Source organism: Neomonachus schauinslandi, chromosome 7 (assembly GCF_002201575.2).
Source record: "Neomonachus schauinslandi chromosome 7, ASM220157v2, whole genome shotgun sequence".
Lineage (NCBI taxonomy): Eukaryota > Metazoa > Chordata > Mammalia > Carnivora > Phocidae > Neomonachus > Neomonachus schauinslandi.
The window spans coordinates 29,692,519-29,719,814 of NC_058409.1; the positions used below are offsets into that span (position 1 = coordinate 29,692,519).

The window sequence follows — 27,296 nt, forward strand, 5'->3', positions numbered from 1 at the left end:
GGCGGGGGCCGCGGGCGGGGGGCGGGCCGGGGGCGGGGGCGCCTGGCGGCCCATTTCCTCCTCGGAGTCGGACCGGAGGGAGACAAAGCGGCGGCCGTCTCGGCTTCGGGCCTCGGGAATCTTCCTGCACTCGCCCCACTCGCCGCAGGTAACTCTCTTCAGGCGGGCGCGGGCTCCGGGCCGAGGGGTTCCTCCTGCGTGCGGGCGGGCGGCGGTCTCCTCCGCGACCCCGCCCTGAATCGGGCTCTTGGCGGGCTGCGGTGCTGCGGCCGGCCCGCTTCCCGTGCGGGGCCCCTGGCCTGCGCTCTGGCCGGCCGGCCGGGCAGGCGGGGCCGGCGCTTCCTGGCGTTGGGGAAGTTGAGGGGCCGCGGAGGCTGGAGCAGAGCGAGCGGCAGGCCCCGCGCGGACGCGGCGCTTCCTCTCGGGAAAGTTTCTCCCGGTTTCTAAACTTTGTCCCAGCCGACTTGGTGCGCGCGGCGGGTCCGCGCCGGGCCTCCGCGACCGTCTTGCCTGTGGAGGGGAGCCTGCGCGCTGTTTCCGGTGCGGGAGTGGCGGGGAGTTGAGCTTTCCTGTGAAGTGATTGTGGTTTGTGGTTTCCGTGGTCGCACCCTCCTCCTCCTCCCCCGCCACCGAAACTTGGCGGTCTGGTGGACCTGAGGTTTGCTGAGCCCGCGCTCCCGCACGCCCGGGCCCCGGCGAAGGCGCGAGTGGGGTGCCGCCTTTCTCTGACCGGGTCTGGCCGGGAAGGTGCGCCACACCCGAGTGGACTTTTGGCGTGTACCAAGTTAACCTTTGTTGTGAAATTACTCAGACTTCTTGTGCTGGCTGGTAGGACGCGCTTCACTCTGGTTAGTCCTCGTTTGCCCGGGGGGCGTTGGACTCTTTCTTGCTGGCTTTTAAAAGGAGTGTGCGTGTCTGAAGCACTTGTTGGAAAAAATGTGGATTAAATGCCTGACCCTGGCTTGGCAGGAATGGCTTCCCAGCAATGCAGGCGGCAGTTGGCTCAAACCAGGATTGGCAGACACCCTCTTAGGTCCTCCTGCGTCTTTGGAACATTTTTGGGGTGTTTGTTTTGAATAGAATTTACACATTTAGAAGAGTAAGATATGCGAAGTCTCCCAACTAAATTAAGGGCATTTCGTATTTATGTTGAAGGAAACGGTTACATCATTGTATTGTTGCAACAGGATAAGCATTTCCATGAGAGGATATTTTGTTTAGCAGTGACTTTTGAAATGACTGTATGGGTTTATGTTACTTTAGGAAAATGTAAGTTAAATTAATTAGGATATGTTATTTTGTTTTACAAGAGAAATAAATTATCCATAGCCTCTGCTTAATTAGTTACTTTTCTTGACTTTTCAGTTAAATAATTTTTATCCGCTTTTTTTTAAGGGCCCATAGATGATTTAAGATACGGGCTGTGCTCCCAAGGGCTCACAGTGTAATGTAGGGAAGGCATATACTCCAGATGTAGTGCAGGGCAGACTGTTATAAGCGCCGTAATAGTAATTGTGCATGGGTCGTATCTTCTATACTACTAACGATAGAAAAAAACTTGTGGAAGCATGGAGAGGGGCCTAATAGGTTTTGTTTGGAGAAGTCCAGAAGGGCTCTGGAAGGGGGTGGCGTTTGAACTGAAGGAAAGGTGAGTAGGATTTTGTCAGTGGAGGAAGCATAAAAGGGAATAGGAGTTGGTGGGAATTACGACATAACTCTTATGATTTTCCTTATATTTTTGGATCTTCTCAGTTTTTTTTTTTTTTCCTTTTCAATCCGCTCATACCCAAGATTGTATGTCAGTCTTTGACACTGTTGATGTGGCATCATCTTCGTTGCCATCAGCATCTCATTCTGTACAGTGACTTAGAGATCAGGGGTGCCTTCTCCCTCTAAGCTGAGAATCCCTTCTCTGTGCATTTTCCATGTCTTCAAACTTAGGTGCTCAAGTCCAAGTTTCTGTCTTGATAGCGAATGTCTCACCTCACTTACATGGTCACCTGTACACCAGAGAGCTGTGTGTCCCAGGGGCTTCTCAAACTCAGAATGCCCAAAATGAGACAGTTTTCTTTTCTGGAAACCTAAATCATATGTGGAAATCAGCAGTAACTGATAGGGTCCTGGAATTTTTTGAGAAAGTAATAGCCTGAGACATGACAGACCTGGTTGTTGGAGGTGGTGGTGTGTAGTGTTGGTGAGGATCTGGACCAAGGGAACAGGGTCCTCTGCTTGTGTAAAGGTCCTGAGACAGGATTGAACTTAATGTGTTTTGATACCTAAGACCTGTATAGCTTGAACAATTTTGGGGTGGGGAGAAGGCCTCACATGAGATTGCCAGGGAACACCAGGTCATATGTTTGGATCTTATTCTAAGATCTGTAAGAAGCCATCGTAGGGAGTTTCATGATCTGATGTTTTATTATTTCTTTTTTTAAAAAAAATATTTGAGAGGGAGAGAATGAGAGAGAGAGAGCACAAAGGGGGGAGAGGGTCAGAGGGAGAAGCAGACTCCCCACTGAGCAGGGAGCCCGAGATATGGGACCCATCCGAGATGCGGGTTCCATCCAGGACTCCAGGATCATGACCTGAGCCAAAGGCAATCGCCCAACCAACTGAGCCACCCCGGCGCCCTCATGATCTGATATTAAAGGAAGATGGTGGGAGTGAGGTGGTGTGGATGAAGGGAACTGTATTTTGGGGAAATGAGACAGGACTTAAATATGGATAGGATGTAAGGGGTGTAGGCTTATCTATGAAGGTTGTTTCCTCAGTGATGCACTCCCCTTCCCCCTCCCCCCCCAGTTGTATTCTGTCCCTTTCATGATGAGCTCTTAGTCATATCTCATGACTCAAGTTAGGGCTTTCCTTTCTGGTAGCAAACCTCTTCTCACCAGGAGGTGTACTCCTTATACTGTACCTTTTATTATTGATGTCCCTGTTTGCCTTTTCTGCTACAAAGTCGGCCTATGAGCCCCTTGATAGCCTTAGCCTTTGACCTGGTGCCTGGCCTGGAGGGCAAATTAGATACTGTTGAATGAAGGAGGAAAAAGAGTCTTTCCCTTCTGGAGTCTAGCTTGTGGGTGGAACTGTGATAGATGAGGCAACAGTCAGATTATGGAGAGCCTCAAATTGAAAACCATCTCCATTCCATTCTTCTTCCTGGTGTTCACATTACATTAATTCCTTTTTTCTGTTTTTCTCTACTTCCACTGCAGTTTGGATTATCTTATCTTTGAACTATTGAAACTACTTGTGGTTCCCTGGATAAATTGTTCTATTTTTGTTTTGTTTGGTGCCTTTTTCATATTTTTGCCTTTGCCTGGAGCTGTTCTCTTTTTTTCCATCCCTCTGACAAACTCATTTACTCTTTAAAACCTACCTTAGATGTCACTGCCTCTGGGTTTTCTCTTAGAACTCAGTGCTTTTTGGGTAGCTTGTACATACTCTGTGGTTGCATCTTTCATACTGTTTGGTAAATATTTTTATCTATGTCTTCTTCCCATCTGGGGGTTTCTTGGAAATGGGGCCTGGGCTTTTATTTTTGACAAAACTTTTAAAAATTAAAGTATCATATACCTGTAGAAGAGTGCTCAAATCATAAGAGTACCTGCCTAACGCTGTATTTGAGTGAAGACTATCCACATCCACTGTGTAGACCAAGAAACAGTAAATTATCAACCAGTACTCCGGGAATCCCAGGTCACCACTTGTGCCTCTTCTCTCTTCAGTTTTTAATCTGAGATTTGGGAACATATGGTTGCTCAATTAGTGTTTGCCACAGTTAGTTGAATGTTTTCCCATCTCCCCCTCCACCTTTCAGTCTTTTACACCTAAGCAGTACTCTTGTTCATTTGAGAAACTTACTGCTATCTTCTTGCTGAACTGATCAGCCTCTTAGGTTGGCATTCAAGACCTAAATTCTGGCTTTAAATTAATTTGTTCAACTTCATTTTCTTCTCTTGAAGATTTACTACTTATTTGAGAGAGAGAAAACGTGACGGGTTGGGAGGAGCGGAGGGAGAGGGAGAGGATCCTCAAGGAGACTCTCCACAGAGTCTGGTGCTGGGCGGATCTCACAACCCTGAGATCATGACCTGAGCTGAAACCAAGAGTTGCTCAACTGACTGAGCCACCCAGGTGCCCCTCAACTTCATTTTCTACTGTAAATTGTTGCTACATGTCCTCTGCACCTTCCAGGCATTCATACTGGAGTGCCTCATCCTTCTCTTGACACAAATGCTATCCATTTATGAAGGCTGGTTAATGACATTTTTCCATTGAGACATTTATCTTCATTGCTGAAAGTCATCTTTAATTTACTGGAAATTCTAAAATTTGCCTCTCACTATGACATTCTCACTCCCTATCCTGTTGTTTGTGTGTGTGTTTTGGTGGTAAAATATATATAACAAAATTTACCATTTTAGGGGTGCCTGGGTGGCTCAGTCGTTAAGTGTCTGCCTTCCGCTCAGGTCATGATCCCAGGGTCCTGGGATGGAGCCCCACATCGGGCTCCCTGCTCAGTGGGAAGCCTGCTTCTGCCTCTCTCACTCCCCTTGCTTGTGTTCCTTCTCTCGCTGTGTGTCTGTCAAAAAAAAAAAACCAAAACAAAACCCTAAAAAAAATTTACCATTTTAGCCATTTTTATGCATGTACATTTTTATGCACTTCAGTGGCATTGAGTACATTCATATTTTTGTTCATTCATCACCACCACCCATATCCAGAACTTTTTTCATTTTCCAAAACTGAAACTCCGTATACATTAAACATTAACTCCCCATTTTGCCTCCCTTCAGCCCGCTGGCAACCACCATTGTACTTTTTCTTTGAATTTGACTACTGTAGGCACCTCATGTAGGTGGAATAATACCGTATTTGTTCTTTTGTGTGACTGGTTTATTTTACTTAGCATAATATCTTCAAGGTTCACCTGTATTGTAGGTGTCAAAATTTCCTTCCTTTCTTAGGCAGAATGATACTCTAGTATCTATTCATATATTGATGGACACTTCAGTTGCTTCCTCTTTTCGGCTGTTAATAATGCTGATATGAACATGTGTGTACGAGTATGTGTTTGTGTCCCTGCTTTCAATTCCTTTGGGTATGTACCCAGAAGTGGAATTTGTAGGTCATGAGGTAATTCTGTGCTTACAGTTTTTAGGAACTGCTAAACTATTTTCTACAGTAGCTGTGCCATTTTATATATTTACTAGCAGTGTATGAGGGTTCCAGTTTCTCCACATCCTCACCAACACTTGTTAATTTCTTTCTTTTTTTTATTTTTTATTTTTTATTTTTTTTTAAAAGATTTATTTATTCATTTGAGAGAGCGAGAATGAGAGAGAGTACATGAGAGAGGGGAGGGTCAGAGGGAGAAGCAGGCTCCTCGCTGAGCAGGGAGCCCGATGCGGGACTCGATCCCAGGACTCCAGGATCATGACCTGAGCCGAAGGCAGTGGCTTAACCAACTGAGCCACCCAGGCGCCCCTCTTTCTTTTTTTTAAACTGCCATCCTCATGGAAGTGAGGTGATATTTCTTTGTGGTTTTGATTTGCATTTCTCTGATTAGTGATGTTGAGCATCTTTTCTTCTGATTATTGGCCATTTGTATATTTTCTTTGAGGAATCTCTGTTCAAGTCCTGTGGCAATTTGCTTTTTTGTTGTTAAGTTGTAGGTGTTCTTTATATGTTCTGGATTTTTATTTATTTTTATTTATCCCCCCCTTTTTAAAAAAAGATTTTATTTATTCATTTGGGACAGAGAGAGAGAGGGAGCATGAACAGAGCCAGAGGCAAAGGGGAAGGGAGAAGCAGATTCCCCGCTGAGCTGGATGCTCAAAGACAACATGGTCATCCCAGGATCCAGAGATTGTGCCTGGAGTGAAAGGCAGATGCTTAACCATCTGAGCCACCCCGGCGCCTCTGTTCTGGATTTTTTAAAAATTCCAGTATAGTTAACATAAAGTGTTATAGTTTCAGCTGTATAGTGTAGTGATTCAGCAATTCTGTACATTACTCAGTGCTCATCATAATAAGTGTACCCTTAATCCCATTTACTGATTTCACTCATCCCCCCACCCACCTCCCTTCTGGTAACCATGTTTGTTTTCTATAGTTAAGAGTCTGTTTTTTGGTTGTCTGTTTTTTTTTTTCTTTGTTTGCTTTGTTTCTTAAATTGCACATATGAGTGAAATCATATTGTATTCTTTGTTTTTGTCTGCCTTATTTCACTTAGCATTATACTTTTTAGATCCATCCATGTTGCAAATGGCAAGATTTCATTCTTTGTGATGGCTGAGTAATACTCCATTTTTAAAAAAAAGATTTTACTCATTTGACAGAGAGCACAAGCAGGGGGAGCAGCAGGCAGAGGGAGAGGGAGAAGCGGGCTCCCCATGGAGCAGGGAGCCTGATGCAGGGCTGGATCCCAGGACCCTGGGACTGTGATCAGAGCCAAAGGCAGACGCCTAACCTACCGAGCCACCCAGGCGCCCCCGAGTAATACTCCATTATATATGTATACCACATCTTCTTTTTTTTTTTTTAAGATTTTATTTATTTATTTGAGAGAGAGAGAATGAGAGAGAGCAAGCACATGAGAGGGGGGAGGGTCAGAGGGAGAAGCAGACTCCCTGCCGAGCAGGGAGCCCGATGCAGGACTCGATCCAGGGACTCCAGGATCATGACCTGAGCCGAAGGCAGTCGCTTAACCAGCTGAGCCACCCAGGCGCCCTACCACATCTTCTTTATCCATTCATCACTTGGGCTGCTTCCATAATTTGGCTATTGTAAATAATACTGCAGTGAACATAAAGATGCATGTATCTTTTTGAATTAGTGTTTTCATATTCTTTGGGTAAATATCCAGTAGTGGATATACATTTTGGATATTAATCCCTCTTTAGTATATGATTTGCAGATATTTTTTTCTCAAGTTTTTGGGTTGCCTTTTCATCCTGTTGATAATATCCTTTGATGCAGGGGCGCCTGGGTGGCTCAGTCTGTTAAGCGTCTGCCTTTGGCTCAGGTCATGGTCCCAGGGTCCTGGGATCGAGACCCGCATTGGGCTCCCTGCTCCGCAGGAAGCCTGCTTCTCCCTCTCCCACTCCCCCTGCTTGTGTTCCCTCTCTTGCTGTGTCTCTCTCTGTCAAATAAATAAATAAAATCTTTAAAAAAAAAATCCTTTGATGCACAAAAGTTTTAAATTTTGATCAAGGTCAGTTTATCTGTTTTTTTTCTTTTGTTGTCTGTATAAGAAGTCATTGCCAAATTCAGTGCCATAGAGCTTTTCTCCTCTTTTTTTTTTTTTTACCCCCTCAGCTAAACCATGGATACCTTGAGGGGCAGGAACTAAGTTACTATTCTCGGCACTTTACCCTCCAGCACAGTGAAGGCATGGTCGAAAAGGAAAAGTAGGGAAAAAATATTTTTTAATGTAATTTTTAAAAGGTCTTAATGAACAGTAAAGAGTTTAACATGAGTGTTTCCTGCTGTTGCTGATTTGTCATTGATTGTCTGTCTCATGAATTACAATGATAACATGTTTTTAGAAGTTTTTAATCTTAAGAGTCCCAACCAGAGAGTTTAGAGTTCGAACTTCATCATCTGTGTAACGAATAAGAGAATTTATAAAGGATATTTATTTTAACTTCTAATGTGATAAAATGCTAATTTATTTCTTCAGTTATGGAGTCCTGCACAGGAAATGTTTTTATCCATATTAAGTGGGTTGTCTTACAAGTAAAACTAGCGAACTAGTTCAGTATTTAAATAGCATTAAATTGCTGGTTTACCTTCCTTTAGACTCTTCTAGACCATAAACTTCTTTGCTGGATGCTGAGTTCCTTCAGGGCAATTACTTTCTTCTGAATTTTTGACTCCTGTGATACCTGACTTATTTCTAAACCCATAGCAGATTAGTTATAGTAGGTATACATATGCTATATATAGGATTGTGCCAGGGGGTGGAGGCATGACTTTACATCCAGTTTATTAAAGTTTTTGTGTAATAAAACTCATAGCAGCTAGAGATAAATACTGCTAACATTTTGGTGTACATCCTCTAATCTTTTTTCTAACATGTATATTGTCTGTAATTTTTATGTAAATTAGTTTTTACTTAATGTGCTCTTTTGTAATCTGTCCATTTATCATAATTTGAACATTTCCCCTATTGGGAGGATAAGATTCTATGTATTCTATGTATCACTTAGAAAAAAGAACTGACAAACTAGGCAATGACCTCAATTGTAAGACACATCCAGATTTTAGAGACTTAAAAATGTGAAATATGTATGCTTTAGAACTGATGACATATGATTAATTGCACAATACTAATATAGCATATTAATGATCCCCTACTATTCCATTACGTAGCTCCTTTTTAATCAGCCCTTTGTTAGACATTTAGTTTGCTTCCAGAGCTGCTTTAATGTAGCTAAATCTCCTGCCCATCCTTTTTTAAGATTTTATTTATTTATTAGAGAGTGAGAGAGCAAGCACAAGCAGGGGTAGCTGCAGAGGGAGAGGGAGAAGCAGGCTCCCCACGGGGCAGGGATCCTGATGTGGGGCTCCATCCCAAGACCCTGGGATCATGACCTGAGCTGAAGACAGACGCCTAACCGACTGAGCCATTCAGGTGCCCCATCTTCTGCCTATCCTTGATTATTTCTTTTCTTTTCTTTTTAAAGATTTTATTTATTTATTCATGATAGAGAGAGAGAGGCAGAGGAAGAGGGAGAAGCAGGCTCCCCAAGGAGCTGGGAGCCCGATGCGGGACTCAGTCTCATGATCCTTGGGTCCTGGGATCAAGCCACATGTCAGGCTCCCTGCTCAGCGGGTAGTCTGCTTCTCCTTCTCCCTCTGCAACCCCCCACCCCCACTTGTGCACTCCCGCTCTCTCTCAAATAAATGTTTTAAAAAACAAAAATACTTAGTTATGCTTTATCAACGTGGCTTATATGGTACATTAATTTTTAGTTTTTTGAGGAACTGTCATACTTACCATATTACTTTCCTACCGGCAGTGCACAGGGGCTCTAATTTCTCCACATCTTTGACAATACTTTTCTTTTTTTTTGATGGGAGCCATCATAATGAGTATGAGGTGGTATTTCATTATAGTTTTGATTTGCATTTCCCTAATGATTGGTGATGTTGAATACCTTTTCATGTATTTATTGGACATCCCTGTATGTCTGGAGAAATGTCTCCTCATCTTTTGCTGCATGTCGGGATGTTTGTTTTCTGGTGTTCGAGTTTTAGGAGGTCTCTGTATTTTCTGAGTATTAATCCCTTATCACATATATGACTTGCAGATATTTTCTTCCATTCTTTGGGTTGCCTTTTCACCCTGTGGATGATGTCCTTTGATACACAAAAGTTTTTATTTTGATGAAGTTCAATTTACTTGTGCCTTTGGTGCTGTATGCAGGAAATCATTTCCAAATCAGTGTCATAAAACTTTTGCCCTGTGTTTTCTTCTAAGAGTTTCATAGTTTTATAATTTTTTTTTTTTAAAGATTTATTTATTTATTTATTTGACAGAGAGAGACACAGCGAGAGCAGGAACACAAGCAGGGGGAGTGGGAGAGGGAGAAGCAGGCTTCCCGCCGAGCAGGGAGCCCGATGTGGGACTCGATCCTAGGACCCTGGGATCATGACCTGAGCCGAAGGCAGACGCTTAACGACTGAGCCACCCAGGCGCCCAAGAGTTTCATAGTTTTAGTTCTTACATTTAGGTCTTTGGTCCATTTTGAGTTCATTTTTCTGTATGATAATAGGTAAGGATCCAACTTCATTCTTTTACATGTGGATATCTAGTTTACTTTGCACCATTTGTTGAAAAGACTGTCATTCCTCATTGAATGGTCTTGACACCCTTGTTGAAAATAATTTGACTATAGGGGCGCCTGGGTGGCTCAGTCGTTAGGCGTCTGCCTTCGGCTCAGGTCATGATCCCAGGTCCTGGGATTGAGCCCCGCCTTGGGCTCCCTGCTCCGCGGGAAGCCTGCTTCTCCCTCTCCCACTCCCCCTGCTTGTGTTCCCTCTCTCGCTGTCTCTCTCTCTGTCAAATAAATAAATAAAATCTTCAAAAAAAAATTTTTTGACTATAAATGTGAGCATTTGTTTCTGGACTGTCATTCTATTCTGTTGGTCTGTATGTCTTTATGCAAGTAGCACACTGTTTTGATTACTGTAGCTTTGTATTAAGTTGATTGCAAATTAGCTCTTGAAGGTCATAATGTTTTGTACATTTATATTCTGTGGTTCAGTTGTGTATATATGCTGTTGTGAGAATAAAATAAATTCATTAAACTATTATATATCTTGATTGTGGAGGTGGTTACTCAGCTGTTTGAGTCTGTTAAAACTCATGGAATAGTACACCAGAGTGAATTTTACTGTGTGTGAAAAGTGATAAAATAGGTAAAAAATAATAAATTCATCCAAACTGTTTTTTGCAAGTTTGACCTTTGACATATACATAAACAAGTAATGAAAATGTAAGGCCAGGGCGCCTGGGTGGCTCAGTTGTTAAGCGTCTGCCTTTGGCTCAGGTCATGATCCCAGGGTCCTGGGATCGAGCCCCACATCAGGCTCCCTGCTTGTTGGGAAGCCTGCTTCTCCCTCTCCCACTCCCCCTGCTTGTGTTCCCTCTCTTGCTGTGTGTGTCTCTGTCAAATAAATAAAATCTTAAAAAACAAAAAAACATAAGGCCAATTATCGTTTCTGCTTTCTCAGCTCAAATCTTTTTTCCTCATGAGTGACTGAAGACACACCCTTAAAGAGTATTCAAAGCATTTTGGTTATGATGTACATGTTGGAGGATTTAAGTTTTATTAGTTCCTTCTGTTTAAAAAAAAAAAAAGTTAAAGGGGAGCCTGGGTGGCTCAGTCACTTGGGCGTCTGCCTTTGTCTCGGGACCAGGTCCTGGTCCTTGGGTCCTGGAATCCAACCCATGCTCAGTGGGGAGCCTCCTTCTCTCTCTTCCTCTGCCCCTCCCCACTGCTTGTGCATGCTCGTGCACACGCTCTTTCTCTTTCTCTCTCTCTCTCTGTGGGCTCCATCTCAAATGAATAAATAATAATAATAATAAAAAATATAAGGTAGACACATCAGGCATCTGGGAGAGCCTCCCTGAGCGGCAATTCCTAACATTCGTTCAGATGCTAGTTTGCTAGCTTCCAGACCTTGAGGGTGTTGGTGGTGCGGTGTGTTGATCAGCTCAGCCCCCCACAATGTGGGCCTGGCTTGAATGGGCCGGGCCGAACAGTGTGGGGAAGTGAACAGTCTGGCTTGACTTGCCCTGTCTCATGCTATTTGTTCACTTGCAAGAGCACTGTACTAAATTTATGCATTATTGAAAGTTCAAAGTGTGCAGAAATAACCATGCTTCAAAATAAAACTTCAACATTGCCCTTTCTCTCTTGGAGCCTCTAAATGTTCATTATTTTCATCTTTAGGCTTTTTTTTTTTTTTCATAATGTCAAACTTTTTCTCCATGTGCAAGCATGCCCCCAACTCCATTTCTAATGGAGCTTGAAATTAACATGCATTTCTATTTACTTGTTGATGCTCTGTCATCTATCAACCCCACTTTTTGATTGTGATTTAATTTGTGCTTTTTCAGTAGCTCAAGTTTGGAGTAATGCATGTAATGTAAATATGATTTGAAAGACAACTTTGAGTGTTATTTTAAATGTTTGTAATAAAGATTGATCATTTGGGACAAGCATTATATGAGTAGTGTGATTTGGTTTTTAAATTTTCTTGTCATCTGTCCCGTGTTCCTATTGTAGTAGTGGTAGAGCAGGAATTACATTGTGGAAGTTTGTTAAAATTTTATGCTGTAAAGTCTTTTTCTTTTCTTTTTTTTAAAGACTTCTAGGGCTGGGGCGCCTGGGTGGCTCAGGTCATGATCCCAGGGTCCTGGGTTCGAGCCTCACATCCGGCTCCCTGCTCAGCAGGAAGCCTGCTTCTCCCTCTCCCACTACCCCTGCTTGTGTTCCCTCTCTCCCTGTGTCTCTCTCTGTCAAATAAATAAATAAAATCTTAAAAAAAAAAAAAGACTTCTAGGGCTTTATAAAAGAAACAAACTGTCATTTGCTTTAAAATTTTGTAATGAATAATTTAGTCTAATTTAATCTTGGTGTTAAGTAACTGGTTTTACTCCTTAGTTGCTAATTTAAAGGCTAGTTCTTTCCTGGATTGCTTAGTTTTGGCTATTGCATTTCACTGTAGCGAGCTGTAGATTTCCCTCATTTTCTTATTCTGAGATTTCATTAGTAAATATTGTCATAAATAAGTGGACCATCCAGTGCCTTTTAAAAATGTTTTGCTATTTTTTTTTTTTTTAAAGATTTTATTTGACTGAGAGAGATAGCGAGAGAGGGAACACAAGCAGGGGGAGTGGGAGAGGGAGAAGCAGGCTTCCCGCGGAGCAGGGAGCCTGATGTGGGGCTCGACCCCAGGACCCTGGGATCATGACCTGAGCCGAAGGCAGATGCTTAACGACTGAGCCACCAGGAGCCCCTTGCTATGGTTTTCTGCTTAATATTTGACATTATGAATTGAAGATAGGAATTAGAAGCATGTCTGATTATCAGGTTACATAATCCTGTACTGGTTTATTTACCAGGTAGGACTGCAGACTGTTCTTGAAACTGAAAGTGCTGTCATAACTCATGAAATGCATTCATTGTGGCCCATTTCAAGTGACATGAGGGATAGGAGCCTTTGCTAATAGTCCTTTTACCCTGTGCAGCTCTGATACAGGCTTTTCTTTCCAAGCAAAGATGCATTGTTACTATTCTCCCATGGTATGTTGAATATTTCATTATGTTAAATATTTCACTATTAATCTAGACTCTTAATCATGTATTGTGAAAAATGATAGCACAGTGAATAACGCAGAAGCTGAAAGGTAAGTTACTCGTCTGTTCATGGGGTTTTCTCTTCTTGGGGATCTTAGAATTGGCAAAGGTTTCTTACAGTCATCTGTTATCATTTTCTTGCTTCCTTGGACCTGGGATCATCATGGTCTCAGAAAAGCTGTGGTCTGACTTTGAATTGTATCTTTAGAAACCTGTCATTTTGCAGAGAAGTGGCTAAGTGAAATGTGAGCTTGATCCTTTGGGAGGAGGGGGGAAAAAAACAAACAAGGGAATGGAAGATGGCAATACTTGAGAGAAATTTAAGCTTCTTTGGGGTCATTAAGACCAGTGAAAGATGTAATGTTTTCTAGGTGTCTATTGAGTCAGGGTCAAAGGCAACCTTTAGTTTACTGTATCTCAGTTACAGTGGAAAGAGTTCAGTTAAATGCAATACACATTTATTAGAAGTCTGCCTTTCAAAGCAGGTGTTGGAGGAGATGTTAAGAATTTATAAGTCACCGGGCGCCTGGGTGGCTCAGTCGGTTAAGCGACTGCCTTCGGCTCAGGTCATGATCCTGGAGTCCCTGGATCGAGTCCCGCATCGGGCTCCCTGCTCAGCGGGGAGTCTGCTTCTCCCTCTGACCCTCCTCCCTCTCGTGCTCTCTGTCTCTCATTCTCTCTCTCGCAAATAAATAAATAAAATCTTAGGAAAAAAAAAAAAAAAGAATTTATAAGTCACCATTGCTAACCTCAAAATTTTACAAACGAATGGGATTATTAGCCTTAGTAGTATCACCGGTAGATAAGAATTAGCAATCTGTATCTAGTTTTGCTAATTTATAACAGACATTTTTTTTAAAGGCTTTATTTAGAGAGAATTTGTGCGAGCGTCCAGGGTTGGGGGAGGAGGGGCAGAGGGAGAGGGAGAGAGAATCTCAAACCACGCCCCCCCACCCCCTGAGTGCAGAGTCCAACATGGGCCTTGATCCCTGAACCCCGAGACCATGACCTGAGTCAAAATCAAGAGTTGGAAGCTTAACCAACTGAGCCACCCAAGCACCTGGAGAGAGACGTTTCTTACTTCTTCCACAAGTGTTAGTATTGCTAGATGAAACCTGAAACTGTCAAGCCAGTTGATCAGCTGAAAATTATTGTGCTCAAAAAAAGCCACGGTCCCTGTGCTCAAAGGGGAGCTCCCAGTTTCCTTGGAGACAGGTGCACTGACCTAGTGCTGTGTGGTAAGTGCTGTAATGGAGATGCTTGCGAAGTGCTGGAGGGACCCAGGAAAGAGAGAACAGCTCTTTCTGTGGGATTAGAGGACATTTGTGTGAGTCTTGAAGGAAGATGGAAAAGTCAGGAAGGGTGCTCTGGGCAGAGAAAGGGTTTATATAAAGGTCTGGACACATGGATGTGCATTGGAGAAGTTTCACGGAGTGGATGCAGGTGATGAGTCTGTCAGGCTAGTGCCAGTTAAGTTTGTTTACAGGAGTTTGGGCTTCATCCTGTTTTTGGTGGCGAAGCAGTCCCTCTTTTCAGGGGGGAGTAGACTCTATGATAAGTGAGGCTGTCTGGATAATGATTGGAAATGAGAAGACTCCTAAATATTTCAAACCAGGACCCAGGCCAGAGCCTGCAACAAGAAGGGTTAGTAGAGTGAGATATTTACGGAGTTACAGAGGAGGGAGAGGGAAGAAGATGAAACGGGCCTAGAGTCTCCTTCTAGGGCAGTTGGTTTGGTGGAACTTTGGTCAGCAGAAATGGGGAAAGCCAAAGGGGGAATAGATTGGGAGGAAAATGCTTGCCTTGCTGCCTGTGGAGTTTGAGGAACTTAGCTCTTCAGTTGCTTATGGGGAGAAGTCCTTTGGATTGGGGAAATGCTGCTCTGGCCACTTCTGGCCTTCACTATGGTAGGAAGAGGTGGGGTTTGTGTCTTTGTTTTTCTTGGGTGGGTGAATGGGCGGGTGGGGTTCTAGGATTTCTCAGGTAGTAGTATAAACACTAAGAATAGAATGGGCCCAAAGTATTTTTTTTTCCTAAGATTTTATTTATTTGACAGAGAGAGACACAGCGAGAGAGGGAACACAAGAAGGGGAAATGGGAGAGGGAGAAGCAGGTTTCCCAAGGAGCAGGGAGCCCGATGTAGGGTTCAATCCCAGATCATGACCAGAGCCGAAGGCAGATGCTTAACGACTGAGCCACCCAGGCGCCCCAAGGCCCAAAGTATTTTTAAGTTAGGAAAGATAAAAGACCAAACCTGTGATGCTTCTTAATTTCTTTGCTCATCTTTAAACCTAATTTTTGCCATTTTATTTATTTATTTTTTGCTATTTAAATATTTATCTTCTGTTTTTCACTCATGCTTGTTTTTGGAAGGCTATGACGTTCTTTGGTGCTGTTGTCTCCTCCTATAACCTGAAACAGTTGCCTTCCCCTCCCCCTTGTACAACAGATCCTCAGTGAGGACTCCCTCGCCTTTTGGGGACTCCCTCCTAGGTGTTCCTCTTGTGCACTGATGTTCTGTAACTATTTTCTGTTGTAACGATTTTCTTGTCTAGACTGAGTATTTCCCCAACTTTTTTTTCTTTGAAGATCTTCAAATGTACAGAAAAGTAGAAAGAGTAATAGAGTAAGCACTTGATTAGTCAATTCGCTTGGATTCACCAATTGTTAACATTTTTCATATTTGCTCATTTACTCTATATAAACTTTTTTTTTTTGAGGCATTTGAAAGTAAACTACAGATACCAGGGTACTTCAGCATGTAACTCCTAAGAATAAGGACATTGCCTTTACCTAACTACAGTATCACACAAGACATTTTACATTGATAAAGTAACATAATTCCTTTTAAAGAGTGGTCTAAGAGCCATGTCAGTTCTCTCTGGGAACTTGGGAGAAATGCCAACTCTGATGTCCTACCCTAGACCTCATGTGGGAAACAAAAGCAAAAGAAAAATTAAATTCCTTACTACTTACAGTCCATTAACAAGTCCTTCAAACAGGCAGAGTGACATTCCTTTAGGAACCCAGCTGCCTCGATGTTAATACTTTGCTAAGGGCAAAAGGCACTCTTACGCTGACACCCAGGATCCTGTGAGTCTACTTTAACATATAAAAAGTTCCTTAGAGACTTAAACTATCCCTAACCCCCTCCCAACTTGGAAGTATATAATCAGCCAATCCTCACAATCCCAGTGCAGCTCTTTTTGTCCATGGGTCCTGTCCCCCGTGCCTTTTTTTTTTTTTTAAGATTTTATTTATTCATTTGAGACACAGAGAGAGCATGAGCAGTGGGAGAGGCAGAGGGAGAGGAAGAAGCAGACTCCCCGCCGAGTCAGGAGCCCAATGTGGGGCTTGACCCCAGAACCCCGGGATCATGACCTGAGCCGAAGGCAGACGCTTAACCATCTGAGCCACCCAGGCCCCCCCCCCCCCCCCACCGCCGTGCTTTAATAAAACCACCTTTTTGCACTGAAGAGGTCTCAAGAATTATTTTTTGGCCTTCGGCTTTGAACCCCATCTTTCCTACATCAGACCTAACTGAGTCAGAATTTGCCTTTTAACAGGATTTCCAGAAATACTGATCTTACGGTATAGTGCTTATTCATATTAAATTTGATCAGTTGTCCCAATGATTTTTTTTAATCCAGGAAAAAAGGGGCACCTGGGTGGCTCAGTCAGTTAAGTGCCTGCCTTAGGCTCAGGTCATGATCCCAGGGTCCTGGGTCCTGAGCCCCATGTTCGCCTCCCTGCCCAGCGGGGAGTCTGCTTCTCCCTCTCCCTCTGCCCCTCCCCTTGGTTGTGTGCACGCACGCTCTCCCCCCCCAATAAATAAAATCTTAAAAAAAATGCAGGAATCAATAAAAGATCACATACTGTGTTTATCATATCTCTTTAGAGTTTTTATTTCTGTTCACCCCCCCCCCCAGTGACACAGTTGGGAAGAGTTTAGGCCAATTTTGTAGATGCTCTATAGTTTGGATTGGTCTGATTGTTTCCATTTTTGGCAGTACTCTGCATGTGATGATGTTCCTTTCTGAGGGCATTGCAGCAGTTGTCACATTGTTCTACTGGTGGTGATGCCAAATTTAAACACTTGATTAGGTGGCATCTGCCACATTTCTCCCTTGTAAGGCACCTGTTTCCTTTTGTACTGTTGGGGTAGAAAAATTTCCTCTACCCTTCAAGGTCCCTGTAGCTGGACTAAGAATCAAATTGACATGAGACAAATTAATAGGAGAAAAATCAAATTTAATATTGTACTTAAGGGGAATCTACACAGACATGGAAATTCTAAAGATAGGCAACGTAATGCTAATATGAGTTAAGGACCAGGGGAGGGATCTGAGGATACAAAGGGGAGAAAGACCATTAGCAGGAAGGTAAAAGGAAGTATTTGGAAAACAAAGGTTTTTTTATTAAGTAGATAAGTTTCTCAGGTAAAGAGGAATCTGTTAACAGCTCTCTTCCTAGAGGAGGCAGTTAAGGGGGAGGCAAAGAGCTTTTCCTAAATCTGCTGGGTTTTGATTGCTTTTAACTCAATGTTCATGCCAAAGTGGCCTATCTTGGGGAGACTTACCCCTGGCCCTCACAGTACTTAATTGCTGTGATGATCTGATAGGGATTTCAAATTAGTCTTTGTGTCCCTTACACCTAGCAGGATCCCAAGATATGGTAATTGGTCAGTCAGTGAATGACAGAATGGGTAATCACAAGTATATACTATAGTACAAGTTTTAGAGGCAGTCACTCAGTCTGGTTAATTTCCTAATCTCAATCCAAGTTCAGGCATCTTTTCTCTTGGCTCTCCAAGAAAAATACAGTTCTCTTCCTGTGGGCTTTTCCCTGCCTTTTAGTCCCATTGTTCTAAAACAAAAACCTCTTTTCGCTTTGTCTCTGTTTTCTCTGGTGCCTGCAGTCCAGATGCTGGTTTCATCTTATTTGCTTTTTTGACCAGAGTCTTCCAGTTTCTTAGGAAAACAGGGACTTCCTGTACATCTATAATCAGTTGTCTGTTATGATGGCTTAGTGCAGCTTTCTCTGGAATACTCTTCCATTGTTAATGGCCTCAGCCATATGGGGTGGAAGCTAAGTAAAGGAATCTAGATACCCGCTTCATACTGTAAGCAGTCACTTCAGCTGCTCTGGAGCTTTTGTTTTTGTTTTTTCCTTCCCTTGATCTCTTACCTCTTCTTGCTCTGTGCTCCAGCCACATTGGCCTTCTCTTTCTGTAAGTCCTCGGAGATGCTGCCTTGTCTATGTTACGTCAGCCTGCAATGTTCTTCAGATACTCGCTCACTCTTCTTGACTTTCAGATTGCAGTTCAAATGTTACCAAGATAGAAAGGCCCTTGAAAGACCCTACCTAATTCCATTACCATTATCCTGCTTAATTTTCTTCCTAGTCCTAGTATAGTCTCGTTTTCTCTATTTTAATTAATTAATTAAAGATTTTATTTGAGCGGGGGGAGAGAGAGAGCGAGCGAGCACAGGAGCAGGGGAAGGGGCAGAGGGAGAAGCAGACTCCGCACTGAGCAGGGAGCCCGATTGGATTCGAGGCTTGATCCAGGACCTTGGGGATCTTTACCTGAGCTGAAGGCAGACAATCGATTGAACCACCCAGGCTCCCTAGTCTCATTTTCTAATTTATGCCATTACTATAGTGTTGTTTCATGAAGGCAGATTTTTCTAGTTTTGTTCCATGCTGTCTGGAATAATGCCTATATGGAGAAGGCACTCAAATATTTGCTGTTGGAGTGGCTAAATGGTTGACTGAATATTGGTTTTTTTTTCTGTCCTTTGCTTAGTGCTTTTGGTAATCATTGAGTCTCCTATTGCTTGTGGCGTGACAGTTTTCATTCAGCTGTTCTGTGTTTTCTCATTGTCTCTGCTGCCCTCAAAACAAGAAGAGGAACAAAATAAAAGTGATTAACTGTTTTATTATAATTAAAAATAATTGTAGAGGCGCCTGTGTGGCTCAGTCCTTAAGAGTCTGCCTTTGGCTTAGGTCATGAACCCTGCTGAGCGGGGAGCCCGCTTCTCCCTCTCCCTCTGCATGCTGTTCCCCTACTTATGCTCTCTCTCTGTCAAATAAACTAAAAAAAAGTGAGATAAAAATAATGGTAATTTTTATAAAATAATAATGATCATCATAATGATCTTTAAAAAATAATAAAGATCTAGTCAAGTGTCCTTTTTCTCATAGATTTGTATACCTAAAAGGAGAGTGACAACTACGTGTGCCATGTAGGTGTCTGATATAAAACGTATTTGGGTATGATTAATTGATCGCATAGAGATCATGGTTTATGGAATCCAGTTACTTTGCAGTAGATGGGAAACTTTTTACTCTGACTTTGGCTCTCTGTTTTGACTAAGGTTAAGCTCTCCACCCCCCTTTTTTTGATGATGATATTGTACTTGTGTTTAGAAAGAGACTGTATTTTGGTGAAAAACAAGTTTTCTTTTTGTTTACATGAACCATCTGTGTTTTTATACCTCTTATTTTCTTTTTTTTTTCAATTTTTATTTATTTTTTGACAGAGAGAGACAGCGAGAGAGGGAACACAAGCAGGGGGAGTGGGAGAGGGAGAAGCAGGCTTCCCTGCTGAGCAAGGAGCCTGATGCGGGGCTCGATCCCAGGACCCTGGGATCATGACCTGAGCCGAAGGCAGACGCTAAACGGCTGAGCCACCCAGGTGCCCCCCTCTTATTTTCTTACCCCTCCTTCCTCCCTCTGCCTCTGTCCTCAACCTGTTTACATTTTTGCAGAAAGTGGCAGGCTTGGTGGGAGGGAATTTAGTAAAAATAGGCATGTGTCAGAGTGAGTCTTAATTATGAGGGTTACCTTTTTTTTTTTTTTTTGACAGCTAGTGGGAGATTTGAGAGTTGAGATTCCAACAGCTGTGTTAACTCTGCTTAATGCAGATGAAGCCTGGCATCCTTGATACTGCATGGAGTAATCCACAATCCTGTATCTTGTGCAGTGTGACAGTTAACCGTTACTGTGGGTACTTTTAATTTTAAAATTTCCTGATTTGCATTTAAATGAACCATCTTAACATTGCATTAACTTAAGCTTGCTGTTAAAAAAAAATGGCATCAAGTAACAAGGTAAGGATATTCTGAAGCTTTGGAGCAGACAGGTTTTAAGAATGATGTGGCTATTCTGTTGTAAATGAACATTTAATGTCTTTAGAGAAGGTATGCAAGCTCTCTGCATGAATGAGGCAGTTTGCCAACAATCAACCTCCTTGGTTCTGGTAGAACTATGCTTTTATTTTCTGCTTGTTGCGTCTCCATTTCTCTTTCTATCATAAAGATTGCTAGTCAAACGCCTACATCTCTGCCCCTTTCTGAATTTATAGCAAACTTTTGCATAATAGCCAGGATTGCTATTTATAAATAAGGTAATGAAGACTGAATAACTGCAGTTTAACTTTCTATTTAGTCCCACTAGGCATGATCCCTTCTGGAAAAACCAAGGTTTCTGTAATTCATTAAGATTGGCTAGCTCTGGGCGCCTGGGTGGCTCAGTTGGTTAAGCGACTGCCTTCGGCTCAGGTCATGATCCTGGAGTCCCGGGATCGAGTCCCGCATCGGGCTCCCTGCTCTGCGGGGAGCCTGCTTCTCCCTCTGACCCTCCCCCCTCTCATGTGCTCTCTCTCTCTCATTCTCTCTGTCTCAAATAAATAAATAAAAATATTAAAAAAAAAAAAAAAAAAGATTGGCTAGCTCTAGTAGGTTTTGTAATACATCTTGTGAAGGAGTGCTCTGTAAGTTAATTGGAAAACTAGAAACTGCCAGGAGTTTAAAAGTTATTTGTTTAGCTACTCTAAACAATACCATTAATTGTAGAGAAGCACAAGATATGACTAAGATTAAGGCAGGGGCTTTGTCTTGGTAGGCTTGTAAATATTTAAAAATCAGTTTGCATAAATTCAGTTCGACTAATACTGTGTCTGCTCTGCATAAAGCAGCTTGCCAGCAACTTAAGGGATATAAAGAAGCATAAGCATAGTTACTATCCTTGAACTTAAAATATAGCTAGGAAGACCACAGGCTAAACCTGGGAGAAATTGCATTTAATAAATTAATTCAAAAGCTACTGAGAGATAACATAAATGACAGGAATACTAGAATTTCAGTCCTGGAAGGACTTGGAGCCTAGAATTCAATACCTTTCATTTTATAGATGAGAAAACTGAGAATCCAGAGAGGTAACATGACTTGCCCAAGGTCAGAGAGTAAGTTAGTGACAAAGCTGGTACCAGAAGGCATGTTCTTTCCAGAGAATATTCTCATTAGATTTTAGCTCTACTTCTACTTTCTGAAATCCTTCTTGGGTTGGCGTCACCAAAAGCATAAACTGGCTCTGTGGTATAGTTTAATAATGTTCGGCATCACTCTTGGCAGGGCCTTTGATTAAAGGTGCTGCACAAGTCAGTCTGCTTCCATCATGGTTATTGAAAGACTTGAAAACAGACTGAATGGTTTCTCAGTTTTCAAGTGTCAGTATATTTCACGTTTTTCAATGTGAGTGAGTGATTGAGTCCTTTGAGCACCAGCTGGAGTCTGGTGAATTTTTATGGGGACGTTGGAGACCTCCTCAGAGATACTACTTAACAAGATGTAAGAGTTCTGGAATATAGAACTGGAAGGGGCTTTAGGGGAGAACTTATTCATTGGTTGCGAAGTCTTGACCAACAGGGGAAACAGTACTCAGACGTTTTTGTTTGCCCTATGCAGTGGTAAAATATTTTGGAATGAGTTGCTAATACTAAAGTTGTGAGGCTTCACATAAAAATCTGCGTCTCTGGGTCTCTTGAAAAAAATCTTATGATCTGCCAACCCTACATCTGCATGATAAGAGTGCCTACCTGGAGCTAATGGACAGCTGGGCGCATGCTTTCCCCATTTACCTGTCCTGGTCTCTCCTAATGATCTCCCTAAGAGGTCAGGTGTCATTTGCAACTCATTATTGTTCTTACACTTAGCCTTTTTTTTTCAAGTTAAGAAAGTGGAATTATTTCGGACCCCAAAGTATCAAAATAAAAACAAAAGACCAAATAGGGTTGTTTTTTTTTTTTGAGAATGTTTTTATTATCAGCAAGTGTACAAATCTTTAGGGTCCTCTTGTTCTTTAAGCCAAAAAGCTAGTTTTTCTTCCAAGTTTCAGAGAAACTTTTTTTTTTTCTTTCTTTTTCTGACTTGGTCTGCCGGATCTTCACAGGCTTACCTTGCACAACTTCCTCTCCCCCCCTTCCCTGTGGTATCTAAAACAGCCTTCCAGGTCATGGCTTCCTGCTGTCCTGAGACTCTTGTTTCTCAGCTCAGGACTCTCATCTTGGTCCCCACTTTTGCTCATGATGGAAAAGTGGGCCTGAGTTGTGGATTCTAAAGCATTAGGAAAAGGGGCTCCTGGGTGGCTCAGTCAGTTAAGCGTCTGACTTTGGATTTTGACTTAGGTCATGAGATCACGTCCTGCGTCGGGTTCTGAGCGCAGCCCAGAGTCTGCTTGTCCTTCTCCCTGTTTTGCTCTCTCTCTTTCACTCTCTGTTTGTGCTCTCTCTTTCACTCTCCAATAAATAAAATCTTAAAAAAAAAAAAAAGTGTTAGGAATGCATTTGTGCCGTTTGGACCTTGATTTGCTGGTTTTCAAAAGTTAACAAGTCCTCAGGCCTAGTCCCTTTCCCTAGGGCTAACTCTCCTTCCCTGGGCTCCTTTTCAAGAAAACTTCTTATTTCAAGAAAAAATGGAAGAGTTTATTTGTTTGGGAAAGTGAATTGTTACATTATTGTACTTGTTTAATAATTAAAACACAAATGTGACCACATGTCTACTTGGAACCAGCTTCACTTATCTCTTGGCACCTTCCTCTACTACCCTTGAAAGGTTTTGTGTTTTTTTTTATTTTTTTATTTTTATTTTTTTTTTAAAGATTTTATTTATTTATTTGAGACAGAGAGAATGAGAGAGAGAGAGCACCTGAGAGGGGGGAGGGTCAGAGGGAGAAGCAGGCTCCCTGCCGAGCAGGGAGCCCGATGCGGGACTCGATCCAGGGACTCCAAGATCATGACCTGAGCCGAAAGCAGTCGCTTAAAAAACTGAGCCACCCAGGCGCCCGAGGTTTTGTGTTTTATTTGTATTGATGCAGTGGCTATGAAATGTTAGGATACAGGAATGCAGGGTCCATGGGGCAAATCATTCCTTCTGAAATGTCGTATCTGTGACATTTGATGACATTTGCTTTAGCTGTTGTCAGCCCTTTAGCAGTCTAGAGCACTCCATCTCCTAAGGTTTACTGGGCTGATCAGTTTCATGGACAAATAACCTTTAAAAATCAAAGTGTAGGCCTGACATAATGTAAGTGTAGAGAGCAAATTTGCCCACTTGCAATGAAGCAAATTTCTTGGAAACTGGCATTTTTTGTTACCAGATTAAGCAAATCCAGATTTCTTTTGGCATCCCAGTGGTTCTAGGATGTTTTGATGCTTAGATAAATCTGTGGAATGTTAGATGATGCCTTCACTAACGTTTTCAAAAATGTCTAAAGGACCTATTTGTGCCTCAAGAATGCATTTATGGGAGAAGACACAGATATTTTTATATTAAAGTTGTTAAGAGTGGGCTAGTTATAGGCATGTGCAGTTCTACCTTGTCCTAGTTGTCATTTTAATGTATAAAATTTAAGTGTTGATATTGCTTTCTGTAGAGTCTAGAACTGTGCTGTCTGATAAGGTAGTCACTAGTGACTGTTCAACATTAATTAAAATGAAATAAAATTAAATCAGTCCCTCAGCCATACTAGCCACATTTCAAGACATCCTTCTCCCTCTTCTATCTCCCTTCTCATTTCTCTCCCTCTCCTCTTACCTTTTTCCCCTTCTCTTCCCTCTCTACTCCTGCTCCCTTCTCCATTCTCCTTCTACGCCTCACTCTCTTTCCATCTCATCTACCTTCATTTCCCTCTCTTCCTGTGTCTCTTCTTCCTCCTTCCTGCCCCTTTCTTTATTCTTCCTACTCTCCCATCCACTTTCTATTCCTCTCTGTATATGGAACATACTTAATGCGTTTTGTTTTTTTGAACTATATGAGAGTAAGTTGCAGACATCATGTCCATTACATGTAACAAGGACATAACTACGGTATAACGATGAAAATATGCAAATTTGATACAACACTATTACCTAATTTAATTTAGAACGTACTTAGATTTTATAATTTGTCTCAGTTTTTTTGTTTTGTTTTGTTTTTTTCCTTGAAGTACAGTTTCATTCCAGGATTACTGCATTTAGGTGTCATGTCTCTTTAGCCTCCTTTAGTCTGGAAGAATTTCTCAGTCTGTCTTTGTTTTTCCAACCTTCACATCTTTGAGACTATAGCCAATTATTTTGTAGACTATGCCTCACTTTGAGTTTGAGGTTTCCTTATGACAAGATTGAGGCTATGTAGTTTTGGTAGGAAATACCAAAGTGTTGTTATGTCCTTCTCAGTGCATCATATCAGGAGGTATATGATGTCAGTTTGTCCTATTATAGGGGATGTTGATTTTGATCACTTGGTTAAGGTGGTGTCTACCAGGTTTTTCCACTTTAAAGTTACTATATCCACCCCCCCCATCAGTAAATAATCTGTTGGGAATTACCATGAGAGTATGTAAATAATCAGTTTCTTTGTAAACTTTCAACCACTTGGTTTAGCATTCAGGATGCTAATCCTCATTCAAGATGATTTCTTGACTGAATCGGTTATTATTATGATGGTTTCTAAATGGTGATTTTTCTAGGGGCACCTGGGTGGCTCAGTCGTTAAGCGTCTGCCTTTGGCTCAGGTCATGATCTCAGGGTCCTGGGATCGAGCCCTGCATCGGGCTCCCTGCTCGGCGGGAAACCTGCTTCTCTCTCTCCCACTGCCCCTGCTCGTGTTCCCTATCTCGCTGTGTCTCTGTCTGTCAAAAAAAAAAAAAAAAATGGTGATTTTTCTAAACCCGTTATTTCTCTACATTTATTAGTTTCCTATTGTATGGAAGAACTTCTCCTTTATTCTTACTAGCCTGGGTTCTCATTTTATTGAGTGGATCATAATCTGTTTCATTTAGTCTTCAGGAAAGCCCTCTGAAGGTAATGATTGTCTTTTTTTTTTTTTTTAATGTTCCAAATGTGATGGGTTTATTTTACTCTGATGCAAAACCGAAGATTACACTACAGCACAGAGACCAATATATTAAAAGGTCATGAAAAAGTGGTGTGGGACATGCGGAACGTGATGTACAAACTGGAGGATCGGGTCATTTCCTTTGTAACACGACACTACATTGTTGCTGAGGAACACATTTAAAATAACACTGCAGAACTCATCTGAAATGTGGCACAAACATGACAACTTCCACGCATGCATTCAAGTACTCCCTTAGGATGGACTTGCGATCTCTAGATTTTGGTGTGGGGAGGATTACAATCCTTTGGAAGAATAAAAAGTTCACACTTTTGAAATTTCACAGCATTTTAAGGCCAAAACATAGTGGGTTCTCTTCACCTCCAGGGACAAATCAGATGCTTTACTCAAAACCACATTAAGCTTCTAGTTCAAATCCCAACCCAAACTTGTGACCTCCTGCACTGAAGTTCTTCCCATCGATTAAAGCTGATAGGGTCAATGTGACACCAGGTCAGAGCGTCTGAGTATAACCCAGTCCAATCAGGCTGGCATTATTTACTTTAGCAGATAGAGAAGTTTTACAATCCAGCTTGTATTTAGCAGCAATGCCAAAACAGGGTATTGTTCCTGCCAGCCGTCCAAGCAAGGTTTATTGACGTTTCAGTCTTCTCGTTAACCTTCTGGTAGATAGACCCTCCAAATTCAGTGCCATCATTCACATGAGTGTGCAGCTGGAAATCTGCAGCCTTATAACCCAGGGCGAAATTATTCTGTGACAGTTTGGATTTGGCTGTGTCAAAACTCATCTGATAGCCAGCAAGCCAACCCTCAAAGGCTAACACAACCCAGCCATAGATGGTTGGTCCTGAAAAATCTCTATCAACATTACTGCCAAGACTGAAACAATTCTGTTTATAAGAGGCCTTCAGTTTTCCACTCTTCTTTCCTGTGTTCGGTACAAATATGGTATCAAGAGTCAGTTTCAACCCGTCAGCCAACTTAACTCTCCAAAGAGATTTCTGTTCTGAGAGTACATTTCTGGGTGAAGGTAAGTCCATAGTTACAGACCTTATATTTGGTCTCTAGGTTGCCTGACGCTTCCCCTGTATCAGTGTAAGCATGACCAGAAGTAGAAAATTCTACTCCACTACAGGACTTGGTTCTCAGATCTATTTTAACCATGCCAAATCCATATCCTTTATTGAAGACATCCTTGGCGGCCTTTCCTTCCTAGGTCACAGTAAGCCGGTGTGTTACACATCTCTCCAACCAGAGGGCCTGTCTCTGCTCCGCCAGGGCAACGCTGAAGGTCTTGATTGTCTTATTTTTTAAATGAGTAAGGAAGTTCAAAGTGGTTAAATGATGACCAACATACCTTTTGATTGTATTGTCCTCCTTACATAAAGATGTAAAGATTATAAAATGAAGATTCTGCTTTTTTAATTAACAAAAGTAACTTTTTCTAAATGCCAGTGTGATTTTTATAATATCAAAAAATACAGTTAAGCAAAAAGAATGTTAAAACTACCCATAATCCCCACTTTAGAAATAACACTTGTTAATATTTTGGTTTATACATCTATATATCTTTATTCCTCCCTGCAGTCATACTTTATATTGTTTTGAAATCTCTTTATCGTCTTCAGTAGTATATTTTGAACATTTTCTCATAAACTTCTATAACATCCTCCCTATTTTATTAGATGAGACATTTCAGGTATACAAAGAAGCTAAAAGGATAAATCTGAGAACACCCATCCACGTGTTCTCTACCTAGATTGAATAGTTACGAATATTTTTCGTAATTCCTTGATCTGTATATGTATATATTTTCTTTTGCTAAACTGTTTGAAAGTTGCAGACATCTTTATATTTCACCCCTAAATATTTCAGCATTCATCTCCTAGAAATTGTCATTTTTCTGCATAGTCACAATTTCGTTATCACACCTATGAAATTGAGCAGTAATTCTGTAATAACGTTTAATATTTAGTAAGTATTAAACACCGGTTTCCTTACAAATGTCTTATTAACTTGTCTCAAACTGTTGTCTGAACAGGGTACATGTATTGCATGAGATTTCTTATGTCTCTTCAGTCTTTCAGTCTAGAATAGTCTTCTCACCCTCTCCCCCAGAGTACTGACTTTTCTGAAGAATTGAGGCTGTGTTATCTTGTGAGGTACCCTACATTCTGGTTTTGTTTGTTTTCCCGTGGTGTTGCTTACCATGCTTCTATATCCCCATAAGCTTGACATTGAG

General features: G+C 41.8%; 1 protein-coding gene and 1 pseudogene across 2 annotated transcripts in view; one reads left to right on the top strand and one right to left on the bottom strand.

The window, feature by feature from the left end:
* Positions 1-27,296, top strand: part of CTNNA1 (catenin alpha 1) — a 310,525-nt gene that overhangs the window by 129,442 nt on the left and 153,787 nt on the right. Inside the window, exon 1 of one of the 2 annotated variants that reach the window (XM_021701880.1) lies at positions 31-148. The exons of the other annotated variant lie outside the window; for it this stretch is intronic. The gene's annotated coding sequence lies outside the window, so the exon portion shown is untranslated. Of the gene's footprint in view, positions 1-30; positions 149-27,296 lie in introns of those variants that run through there. 2 annotated transcript variants of the gene reach the window in all.
* Positions 25,452-26,297, bottom strand: LOC110590994 (annotated as a pseudogene).